Here is a 13677-nt window from a genome sequence, read left to right as displayed (position 1 = left end):
TGCCAAAGCTTTTTAGGGGAGGGTGTGACGTCCCCAAAAGGCCGGTTTTACATATTTTTATCGCAGCAGCCGAATAAGTCTCTGGCTAATTTGAGCCTGCGATGACTGGTGACCAGTGGAAAACGCATTCGATGGTGAGCATCTAATGAATGGTTTTGGACACTTTTTTTCCCTTGCAAAGCAGGATTTCACTATAGCGTGGCGGTATCTCGCTGCACATTTGCTGCCATGCCACTTTTTATGTAAACTTTTTCCATGCCAACCTATTGCTTGTGTCGACCTTTTAACCATGTGGACCCAAGGTATGTAAACCTTTTCCATGTGTCGACCTATGCCTGTCGACCAATAGTGGTCAACCTTTTGACTGTGGACCTTATTAGTGTCGACCTGCCGACTGCATCCCTGCAATTCATATGTGCCCCAGAGAATGAGATGCCACGGCAAGCCTACCACCTCTGTGCTACATTTCTGTCTTCCATCTAGCAATGAGATGAATAATGTGCTTCCTGCAGTAACGGTGCAGTGATGTCAGCAGAAGGGGGCGTGGTTTTTAGGACTGTGACATGGCAGATTTTATTGGAATTTGACAAATCCCATTCCACGCAGTTCTGGCTAATACCACAATGTGTAACACAAATATTGATATGATACGTACTAGTTGCCAACATTTTCAAATAATTTCCAGGAACACTTTGTGCACCGAGGCACGGCATGTGCGATTCTGTCTTGGCATGCCTCGGAACACCACCGTCCCCATCAGCTGTTTACGGAATATGAATATAATGTCCTTTTTACATTCTAAATATTCATAAATCTCAGAAAATAAGAATCTAAGATTTCACATGCGGAATGTTACCTAACCCTGTACTGAGAAATAGGGACATTTTCCATGTACAATATATTTGTTCCTCAATAATACATATACAATATCTGAGTCTTAGAGAATATTCACCACTTGCTCAATGGGTGAGAGGCGTCCTTATAAACTCCCACCCCTCCACTGCAGAACACTGCAGAGAAGGGATCCTTCTTTCCAGGCACCACAGCACAGGGCACCCATTCACCAGTCCGGTGTCTCCTATTCCCGCTTACCGCCCTGAGTCTCCCGCTCCCTGCAGTCACTTTGAATGTGGCACTGCATACAGTTCACTCAAGTGGTGCTCATCAGCCCTGGTGGAAATCCGTTAACGACCTGCTCAAGCCTAAGTTTAAGGGGTGTACACACGGGCAGGCTGCTCGCTTAGTGCACTAAGAAATTTTGACTATGGTACTGATTCAGGATGGTTACCTGCCCCCGCTGAGAGAATCCCCGCACTAACATGTGAGGGGATGTACAGTATACGCTTTGTGGATAAAAGAACATCTATACTTTTTTTTTTTTTTTGAGTCTTTATTTTTGTATTTTTTCCATATAAAAAAGAACATTTACACGTATACATATACCAACATACAACACTACACAAAACACAAATACATAAAAGCGAGTCCATAAAACGTACCATTGCACATTATATTTATATCAATAGTTGAGTCTTCTTGACTGTATTCACATACATGGGTTAACAGATGTAATATTAATTGATCTTCCGTTCATTACTCATTACATCCTATTTCAACCAACCTTCATACTTATAGGAACTCTCCACCCGTATCCCCAGCACCACTATCCCTCTAAACAAGAAATCACCAAAAAAAAAAAAAAAAAAGATATATACTTTCATCAACTTGCTATTTCCTTATAGTGCATATTCCTTATAGTGCACGTGTATTTATATTCTAACACTTGTTTTATATAGTGTTTATTTGCTCCTGCGAGCTTACACCCAGGGCTATTTTTCAGCCGGAACAGTCCGGAACGCCGTTCCTGAAGCTCAAATAAAAAATGACGTCATCAGGAACGGCGTTCCGGAACCTGCTCCAGGCCGCCCGGCATCGCCAGCCGGCTCCCCACTCCCTGCTCCCCTGCCCGCTGTTTATGCACTACAGAGACGTGCTGCAGGGCTCGACGAAACACGGGGGCCAGGTCGCCCCCCTCCTGGCACACCAGCGTCCGCAGTACCTGACCTCCGTCTCCGGTCTCCCCCTCCTGTTAGGCAAGTTGCAGCGCGGTGCCCGATCACCGCCTCCCCCTCCTTTCACACTAGGGGCAGCGCGGCCAGGCACAGTCTCCCCCTCCTTTTAGTGGCACCAGCCGCCTGCAGCTCTGTCCTGACCCCCGCCTCCCCCTCCTGTCAAAGCAGCCGGGCACAGTCTCCTGCAGTGCCTGACCCGTCTCCCCCCTCCTGGCGTCGCGAGCCCGGAGCCGGCGGAGCACACGCTCCGGGCGCAGGAACATAGCATGGCGCCGAAGCTGTGCTGTCACCGCCAGCTCCCTTGCTCGCCCGCTCCCCTGCCCGCTGTGTGCGGGAGAGACTTCCGTGGCCGTGCTGCTATATAAAATTCATTCATAGCTCCCGCTGGCTGGACCGCTAGCCAATAGGCGCACTCGGTCCAGCAGCCACCAGTTGATTGGCTGCTGGACCGCAAGCGCCCATTGGCCAGCGGTCCAGCGGGAGATATGAATGAATTTTACATAGCAGCAGCACGTCTCTCTCCCGGGGGAGGGGTGGCACAGGCAGCAGAGGCAGGGAGGGGGGGACTCAGAATGCACGCAGCACAGGCAGGGGGAGGTGGATCAGGATTCAGCACAGCAGCACAGCAGCACAGGCAGGGGGGTGAGTCAGGTGTACTCCCATCCTGCTGCACCTCACCCTCGCATCCACCCTGCTGCACCCCACCCTCGCATCCACCCTGCTGCACAATACTGCACCCACCCTACTGCACTTACCCTCCCACACCCACCCTGCTGCACCCACCTACCCACCCTGCTGCACCCACCTACACTGCTGCATACTACCACTCCCACCCTCCCTCCCTGCTGCACACCACCGCTCCCACCCTGCTGCACACCGCCACTGGTGCACTGAATTGAAAATAGCGGATGGGAGCAGGCCGCTGCACAGTTCTGCCCCCCTTGGCAACGAGCAAATTCAGTCCCCTTTGGCATCGAGCATGAAGCCCCTTGGCATCGAGCATGAAGCCCATTGGCATCGAGCATGAAGCCCCTGGCATTGAGCATGTAGGTAAGTGGCACTTATGTGTCAAATGTATAATGGGCATTATGGTGTGTTATATAGTATGCAATGGGCATTGCGGAGTGTTATATAGTATGTCGTGGGCATTGCGGAGTGTTATATAGTATGTCGTGGGCATTGCGGAGTGTTATATAGTATGTCGTGGGCATTGCGGAGTGTTATATAGTATGTCGTGGGCATTGCGGAGTGTTATATAGTATGTCATGGGCATTGCGGAGTGTTATATAGTATGTCGTGGGCATTGCGGAGTGTTATATAGTATGTCGTGGGCATTGCGGAGTGTTATATAGTATGTCTTGGGCATTGCGGAGTGTTATACAGTATGTCGTGGGCATTGTGGAGTGTTATATAGTATGTAATGGGCATCATGTGTGGGCTTATGTGTAATTGGAATTACAAAGTTCACTAATGCCCTTGCTCCGGGCGCCGTGGCACCTAGCTACACCACTGCTCCTGTCACACCAGCCGCCTCGGTGTTCCCGCTAAGCTTGCTATACAGGGCGCAGTGCTCTGCCCGGATTTTAAACTTCTAAACACGCACTGCTCCTCCACTGCCCCCTTCCGCGCTGACATGCTGCACAGCAACCAAGGCGCTGAAAGCTGCTGCTGCAGAAGCAGCAGCCTGTCCGACTTAGACAGCAGCAGTGAATCCAGTGCTGCTGTACTGCCTGCTCCGTTAATGCATACAGCTCCTCCCCCTATGCGTGTGTAAATGAGTGGTTGCCCGGGATCTCAAGACGCCACTCATTACATCATGCGCAATGTGTGTTGGGGCAGGACGATGGCCGCCACCAGTGTGGAGGTGCGCAGCAGGGGACATTCTGTTGGAGGGTGGGCGGCTGGTGTCACAGGCAGCACGCTCTACAACTGCATGCATCTACAATGCATCTACATCATGCAACATTTTTTTTGTTTGTTTTTTTACTGTAATGCCCCTCCCACATCACCGCCCACTTTCTGCCCCCGCCCACAGTTCCTGAACCTATTTTCCTACAAAAATAGCACTGCTTACACCCATTTATCTAGTGAAAGTGACCTAGATTATCTATATTTACTTTTCCTTATAGACATATTCCTTATAGTGCACCAGGGGCGGATCCAGGATAAAATGACAGGGGGGGCACCATGATAAAAGAGGGTTTAGGTGGGGGAGGGCCAGTGTTAGTGGTGCCAGTGTACATGCTAAGAGAGCGGCTGAGAGAGGGTGGCAATGGGATTAAAAATAGGCCCTGGCATTTAAAGTACGCAGGCCCACCATGGCAACAAAAGCGAAGGATGTAGTTGTGCGCGTGCCGAAGGCGCGCTCTGGAAAACGGGGTGTGGCCACTCAACAGGGGGCATGTCCTTGAGTGTAGTGTACAACACCATATACAACTTCTACACATTATGCAACAAAATACTAGACCCCATTATACTTGCCCCTTACACATGATGCCAAATGGAATGAGCCAAAATTCACATAATGCCACAAGGATTGAGCCAAAATTCACATAATGCCACATGGATTGAGCCAAAATTCACATAATGCCACACGGATTGAGCCAAAAGTCACATAATGCCACACGGATTGAGCCAAAAGTCACATAATGCCACAAGGATTGAGCCAAAATTCACATAATAACACACGGATTGAGCCAAAATTCACATAATGCCACATGGATTGAGACAAAATTCACATAATGCCACACGGATTGAGCCAGAATTCACATAATGCCACACAGATTAAGACAAAATTCACAATACGCTTCATAAACAGGGACATTGTCCACCAAAGGCGCGCATTAAACATTTACACCAGGCATGTCCAACGTTGGCCCTCCAGATGTTGTGAAACTACACATCCCAGCATGCTTTGCAATAGTTTTAGCATTCTCTAATAGCAAAACTGTGGCAAAGCATGCTGGGATGTGTAGTTTCACAACATCTGGAGGGCCAACGTTGGACATGCCTGATTTACACCATAATGTCCATTGCACGTTAAGTTACACGGCATGATGTCCATTATGTATTATGCCAAACACCATAATGCCTATTAAAAATTATGCTACATACAGTAAGTGCTGCTTATCTACATGCTCATTGCCAAGGGTTCCATGCTCATTGCCAGAGGTTCCATGCTTGTTGCCATGTGGGATTACATGCTTATTGCCAACGGGGAATACATGCTCGTGGTAAATGGGGGACAGCTGCCGCCAGGCAGAAGTGTTAGCCACTGACAGTGGCAGAGCCTGGCTGTATTCCGAGCACTGCAGGTCCCAGCTATTTGAAATAATACCCATTTCACACCAGAAAATGCATTCCAAGGTTGGCCCCTTTTACACCAGCCTAGTCCCTGCATTTTCTGGTGTGAGGGGGAGAGAAAACCCCCCCTCCCCCCCCCCTTTAACCAGTTATCTCATTTAACCGGCTATATCTTCGGAACTAACTGACCCATTTACATGAGACAAGTATCATATTGAAGAACTTTTGAGTGGGCTTTGAATGATTTTGGTCTAGTGAAACTGGAACGTTTGGTTCCAGAGTAATCTGCCCTCAAAGAACATGAACAGCCATGAAATTACATTTCAAAAAGAAAAAAAATCGATTTACACGCTATATCTCTGGAACCGATTGACCTATATGGACCATCCTGGTATGATATTGAAGGCCCAGCGATTTGGAATTGAATGACATCAACCACAAGCTCCTGTGATGCCAGGGGGGGAACTGGCAGCCATCGAAACTGGGTGGGGGTCGGAATTGACGGGTCCCATATTATCCTATGGGGAAAAAATGTTACAGCTTTGCCAGGCGATATCTCCGGTTCCCGGGGGGCTAGAGACACGGGGCTGGGCTCGTTGGAAAGCTCTGGTCCTCATCTACAAATTGAATGACAGGGGGGGCACGTGCCCGGGTGCCCCCCCCTGAATCCGCCACTGTAGTGCACCTATATTTATATTCTAAAGCTCCTTTTATATTGTGTTTATTTGCTCCTGCGAGCTTGCAACCATTCATCTAGTGAAAAACAAAAACTGTACTTAAGTGTTATTTCTCCTTGGTGTATCATTAAACTATATTCATTATTCATGTAGATACTTTTTTACTATACCTCTTATACTTATATATACATAAAAAATATATATCTATACAAAAAAAAAAAAAAAAATTAATCCTTTAAGTCATTACACACACTGTAATATGTCGAGCGGTTCCAGTTATTCCATATACTATAATACTTTGGAGACACCCCCCGGGATGCGTTTACAAATTTCTCATGTCTATTAGTGGAGTTTACCAGCATAATCCATTCGGCCACTGCCGGACCTTTAGAAGCCAACCATTGGCGGGCAATTATAACTTTCGCAAGTGAGGTCAGATCATCTTCTTTTTCAAATTGGACCAAGGCACTCCTTATTTGCAGGTACTTATAGAATGCTTCCTTCGGTAGACCAAATTCCACCTGCATCTGGGTAAAGGACTTCAACCCCCCATCAAAGTACCACTGTCCAATGGAACTTACCCCTTGGTCGTTCCACCATCTCACACCCTGTTGTTCTCTCAGATGGCTCACCGTTTGTAAATACATAAAAGGAGTGTCAGGGTCCAACCTGTCGTATTTAGTAAGCTTACATGACCATATCCAGACTTTTACAGCCTGGCATATTATCGGAGGGAGATTCCTACCCAACCCCTTCACCATCAATCTCTGTATGGGGGCAATCCCTGGATTCACACACCTTAATATATTTATCAACTCCTCTGTGGCCTCATCTGGTCGTACCCATGAGCATAGGTGTACCATCTGGGCCGCAATATAATATACTTTGAATTCTGGTAGGGCAAGCCCTCCCTTTTGTCTATCGCGCTCAGAGTGTCCAACCTTACCCTAGGTCGCTTATCCCTCCACACAAAAGATGAAATAATACTTTTAATCTTCCTAAAATACTGATCCTTAATAAAAACTGGGGACTGTTGTGCTATATACAAAAATTTAGGCAACACTATCATTTTAAGCAAATTTACCCGTCCTATTTGGGATAATGGTAATTTAGACCAGCTCCGGCATTTAGCCCTTAATTCACTTATAAAGGGAACGACGTTATCTATGATGAAATCTACTAAATTGTTTGACATTACAATACCCAGATATCTAAACCTTTCCACCTTATTTAGTGGAGTTTCACTACTCAAGGTTAAGTCCTCTTGTTTACTGAGTTGTATATAATTAGATTTATTCCAATTCATCCTCAACCCGGAATATTCCCCAAATTCCTGAAGATTTCCTATCACCATATGTAGATCTCGCGGTTCCCCCAGTCCAACCAATAAGTCATCCGCATATAGTGATATTAAATTTCTCCTAGCGTACCCTGTCTCCCGATCCCTCTTCAGTATCGATCTTAACTGACAGGCCAAGGGTTCCATCGCCATGGCAAATAAAAAAGGGGAAAGAGGGCACCCCTGCCGGGTACCTCTATAAAGGTGGAAGGGGGGAGAGGTAAATTCATTGATCGTCACCCTAGCCATCGGGTTCTGGTATAGAAGCGATACTCGTCTTATAAACCCATCTCCAATGCCAAACTCGTGGAGTACCTGCCATAAAAAATTCCACTCGACCGAGTCGAACGCCTTGCACACATCAAAGGATGCGAGCAGTGCGTCCGACCCGTCGCATTCGGCACATTGGAGATAAGTGTAGGCCCTTCGAATGTTAATCATTGTCGATTTCCCTGCCATGAAACCCGTCTGATCTGGGTGAACTACTTGTTCAATTACCTTTCTGAGTCTATTTGCTAATATTTTTGCATATACTTTTGCATCAGCGGAAATCAGCGATATGGGCCTATATGAATCAACCCTAATCGGGTCTTTCCCATTCTTCGGAATTACAATTATCGTGGCTTCTGTCATTGAAGTAGGAGTGCGCATCTCCTCCTCCATAGTCACAAAAACATTTAAAAGCCTTTGGCCCAAATCGCTGATATACCTCTGATACACCTCCATAGGGAGGCCATCCAGGCCAGGTGCTTTGCCTTTCGGGAAAGAATTAATTGCTATTGTCACTTCTTCTAACGTCAGTGGTGAATCCAGGGATTCCCTTGCACAGGGAGATATTTTAGATAGATTAAGCCTCCTCAAATAGGTCCCTATTTCTTCTTCTCCACATTTAGAGCGAGACCTGTACACATTCTCAAAATGTGACGCAAAGACTTCAGCAATCTTGGGGGCTTCACATATTACTTCATCTGACTCTGTCTTTATCATCGAAACTATATTTGGTGGCCTATCCTGTTTTACCAAAAAGGCCAGAAACTTTCCAGCACGGTCTGAATTAGCATACCACGCATGAGACTTAGCAGTCAGTCTTCGACACGTCATATCCTGAAGATATTCTACCCACTCATTATGGGCAGATTGCCAGGCTATTCTATCCACTTCCAATCCGCTCCCCAGGAAATTATTTTCTAGCCCAACCATCCTTGCCTCTAATTCTTTTACCCTCTTTCGGTTTGACAGTTTGGCAAAAGTAATTCTTTTAATAAAGATGCCCCTTAGATATGCTTTGAAGGCATCCCACAAACACGTATTTTCAACTGTCCCCCTGTTTTTACTAAAGAATTCTACTATTGTCGCTTCTATTTCATCTTGATCACCTATTTGGGAGAGCCAATACGGTTGCAGCTTCCAGTAACGGTATCCCGTCTCGATCGTCAGATTAATTTGTATACATACTGGCGAGTGATTGGAAATTCCCTGCGCCTTGTATTCTACCTGGGTAATTTTATCCATGATCTGGTTAGAAACCAATATCATATCTATTCTTGAAAAGACTTTATGTGCAGATGAATAGCAGGAGTACTGTTGGAGTTCAGGATTCCTCATCCTCCACGGATCCTGCCATCCAACTGCACCTATAAAGTTAGCAAATCTATTGTCTTCTTTAACCATGTTGTTTCCAGTCCCGTTCCATCTATCTAAACGTGTCGATAGAACATTATTAAAATCTCCCAGGCAGACTACCCCATTATCTGGAAATGATGCAGCAAATTCCACAGCTTGTTTAACAACATCATATGCAAACGGGGGTGGGATATACACTGCAAGAATACACATATTTACGTGCTCTATAGAACACTGCAAGAATATGAATCTTCCCCCACTATCTATCTTTATTGTTCCTACCTTGAAAACCAAGGATTTTTTTATCAATATTGACACTCCCCTAGAGGAGGATGAAAAGGGTGAATGATACAAATGACCTATCCATGGTCGTTTCAAGGAGGCCAAGCGATCCCCACATAGGTGTGTCTCCTGTAAGCAGATAATATCTGCTTCCATATTCTTGCACTGTTTAAGAACTAAAGCTCTTTTAACCCTACTGTTCAGCCCTCTGACGTTCCAGGTCATTATTCTAACCATATTGGAATGCTAAAAATAAAGAAAAACGGATATATATATATACTTGCCCACCCTTGGACTAGGCAGTTGGCATAGGGACCATGCCCAATACTCACACAAAAGTCGTCAAAAGCAAACTCAACCACACCATATGATACACTTCTCCTGTACTCGCTATACATATACAAAGACAAACAGACACCCCACCTCCCCCCCGCCCCTCCCCCCTCCCTGTATAACCTAAAATCCTAGGCATACCTTCTATCGACAGTCCCACCCCTACAAATTACCCCTTAACCCCTAATTTGCACAGAGAGCAATACACTAATGACCACCAAAGAGGCCGACCCCTCCCCCCCCCATAGCTCACCGCTCACGTATAATATTTTTATACCACAGACAAAAAAAAAGAACATAATGCGATCAATCCCCATTTCGGCACTTATACCCCCACTTTTGATTGGAGGAGAATAAGAAAAGGAAAAAAAAAAAAACAACAAAGAAGAAATAAGCATAAACATAGCATAGTACACTTGATGCAAATACACTTGGTCACCAATACCAGACCCCCGAATGCGGAAGGCTAGCTGGATCCTAGTTGTTTTCTCCCCGGATGGGTGCTATCCAGCCAACCGGCCGCATCCTCTGGGGTAGAGAAAAACTTAGTAACTCCATCTGACACTATTCGTAATTTGGAGGGGTAGAGCATCGAATAGAATAGAATATTTTGCTCGGTCTCTTTGCACATCCAACAAATAGTCTGGAAAGACCGAAATTCTTTTGTCATTAAAGCAAAGGTCCCCTTTCTCCCGTGCCAATCTCAGCACCGAGTCCCGGTCCCTAAAATTAAGCAATTTAGCAATCATTGTGCGCGGGGGTCCCCCCGGAGGAGGTGCCCGTCCAGGAACTCGGTGAGCTCGCTCTATAGCAAATTGCCCTGAGAAGGCCCCTTTGCCAAACAACTGTATTAGCCAGTCCTCCAGGGATTTTTCGGGGGCATTGCCCTCAATACGCTCTTCAAAGCCTATAAAGCGGACGTTATTTCGTCTTAATCTTCCCTCCATATCAGACATTTTTAATCGTACATCTGCCAATTGTCCTGACACCCAATTAACTTGTTTCTGTAATGGGGCCACAATGTCTTCCACCGCCGCCACACGATTCTCCACCTCCCCCATTCTTTCGCGGATTTTTTGTGCATCCTCTCTGAGCAGGGTAATGTCTGATTGTACTTTGTGTATTTGTACCAAAAGGCGGGTCTCACAGGTATTGATTGCCTCCAACACCTGCTGCAACGTCACCTCGGGTTGCTGCGGGGTCTTATTTTCTTTAATCGGAGTTGTTTGGGGGGTGCTTGTTTTTGAGTTGTTACCCACCTGGGACCGGGCAAATCTCTCGAGTCTGGCCGTAGCTGTACTCTGGCCTGTTTTGCCCATGTTGATGCCTGTTAATGTATACTTGCACAGTAGAAATAACTTGGGGCCAGGTCTTTACTGCCAATTTGACAGAACTGGTCAGGGAGAGTTATACACCAAAACTGGTTTAATTCAGAAAGATGTGAGCCACTATACACTCAGTGCAGTCTCTTCAGTAGTATACTCTCTCACATTGACCGCAAAACAAATCAGCCCTGGGTATATACTCAATTAGAGTTGTCATTAAAGTCCCGCATTAGTGAATGTTTTTTCAATCTCAGGGCTCACAGTGTTTATCATACATCCACTCTAAACAGGTCAATTTCAGTTTTGCTCACCACTTGATGATCACCTTTGCCTTTCTTTATGCTTATCTCCTGCTGCAGATAATTTGCCTGGCTGATGCGTAGTCATGGACCCTCCAGCCTCCAGTGTTCTACTCCCTCCAGCCTTGAAACTCCTTCTGTTGACCGCCTTCACTGTATTCAGACTTTTTCACAGGGCAGTGCCTCTCACTCGCGCCCTGGACACAACCCCGGCTTTTCTGCACTTAGCGTGCCTTGCTCCGGCGTCCTCTCACAACGCCAGGCAGGCACCTACAGGAGCTGTCCGAGGGACACCCAGATGTACAGGGTCTGTGCCTCTCCGCCTGCAACAGCTTCTTACCCGGTTCGCGTCTCTCACACGCGCCCGGAATTTCTCTGCGGCCGCACAGAGAAGCCGCTCGGCCACTACGTCACTCGCCGGCGTTCTCAGTTTCCTTCCGGCTTCAGCGGGACAGCACACGGAGGCGCACGGAGGCACACAGAGGCACACGGAGCACACGGCGGCCCGACTATCACTCCCTCACAAGGAGACGGACACGGCGGCAGCAAGGGCTCACAGGCTGGGTAGGTTCACCGGTTCATGGGGAGAGACGCCAACATAGACGGTAGCCATGGGGGAGGTCAGAGGCCTGCCCTTACGCATGTCCTGCCGTGGTCACGCCCATCCGACCCCCCCGGGCTGTGGCATTACCCTGCTGGCTCAAGAACATCTATACTTACTTTTATCCTGGATGGAGTTGGCTAAATTGGGGGGGGGCGGGACCTGATGTCATGTGACATCAACTGTTTTCCCCAAGCAGGCACGGACATGCCTGTATTCACAGGGGTACGCCCAGTGTTTCCATGAGCGCGCCCACTATATTTGTGGGCATGCCCATAAAACGCTGGGTGGTCCCCTGTGCCTGCCTGATCCCTTTCCCCCCACCATAGAGCGAATGCCCTGGTGAGTGTGAAAAATGCCGATGGCGTCCGCTCCGGGGTTTGCACATGCACATATTCGCGCATGCGCAAAACTCCACCATCGGGGCCGTCTGCGAATTTGTTCAGGTCTGAATTGACTCCTATGTGTGTATTTGGCCTTAGGCCATTATAGCGACGCCTTGGGAAAGCGCACCGCTATAGGACGCAGTATATACGTGGTGCAATTTTGACTATATAGTTAAAATATCACCTGGCCAAATTGCACTGTGTGTAGGCGGCATTACAGTAACTCAGCGGGAGATGAAGTAATGGGGTGATTCATACCTGCTCGCTGAGGTCCGAATTTGATCCCCTGGCCGATGTTGGGTGTTTGCGCATGTTTGGCGGGGCGGCGTTTACCTGCTCCCTAGGCAGCGAATAGACGCTCTAAAGGTTAACTTAGGGCCAGGAATGTGGTAAAGGTCAGGAATTGCTTCTGCTTGTACACAGTTTATGAATGGTAGCCGCCAGCACTGGTTTTGCCCATAAATAATGAACCATAAATAATATCAAATATTGATAACTAAAATCAGATTTTGATGAGCTGCACCAACTTTATAACATATTTTCAATAATGCTACTGTAAATTGTCATAAGGATAGTTTTCTAGTCTTTGTATTCTTAATCCTTGTTTATGCTTCTAGCATGATTGCGTTCATGACCAGGATCAGAGGCAGAACTCTGGGAGGCAATGGAGTCATCTGCCGCCAGGCTCCTGCTCCCAAGGGGGCACCTCTCCTCCCCTGTGAGTTTAAATTCATTAATTGAAAGCCATTAATATAGCATCTGTGGCTGAGTTCTGTAATATATGTTTTCTCTCTCTCTCTCTATTTATCTATATATCTATATATAGATAAGCAGAAGAATGGCTGGCACTCCAGATAATGAACCCCAAACAGGGGTTTAGATGCCCCGGTGCCCGATGCAGACAGACAAGCTGACAATATGCAGGAGGAGTGGGTAACCCGGCACTCGTGGGACTTTGCAGCAAAGAATCAATCACGCAGTATGTCAGATCGACGTTTCGGTTTTAATACCGTTTTCAAGATCCTTGATCTTGAAAACGGTATTAAAACCGAAACGTCGATCTGACATACTGCGTGATTGATTCTTTGCTGCAAAGTCCCACGAGTGCCGGGTTACCCACTCCTCCTCTATATATAGATATATAGATCTATATTTCATAAGATACATTTTATATATATTTTATATAAGATTGTGTGTGTGTATATGGGGGGTCACCAATATACATCTTGCCTCCGGGCAACTGGGACAAACTTATGCCACTGACCAGGATGACATACATCCAGTCTACTATAGATGTGACAGTATACTAAGCTCAATGAACAATATGCTTGTTATAATAGTGTATATATGTGTGTCTGAGTAATTATTCAAACACAGACTGGAGTGCCGCCTGCTAAGGAAGGTATGAATTTGCAAACTTGGAGTATAAGGAAGGCA

The sequence above is a fragment of the Crinia signifera genome, chromosome 6 (assembly GCF_055691185.1).
Source record: "Crinia signifera chromosome 6, ASM5569118v1, whole genome shotgun sequence".
Taxonomy (NCBI): Eukaryota; Metazoa; Chordata; class Amphibia; order Anura; family Myobatrachidae; genus Crinia; species Crinia signifera.
This window is presented reverse-complemented; position numbering follows the sequence as displayed.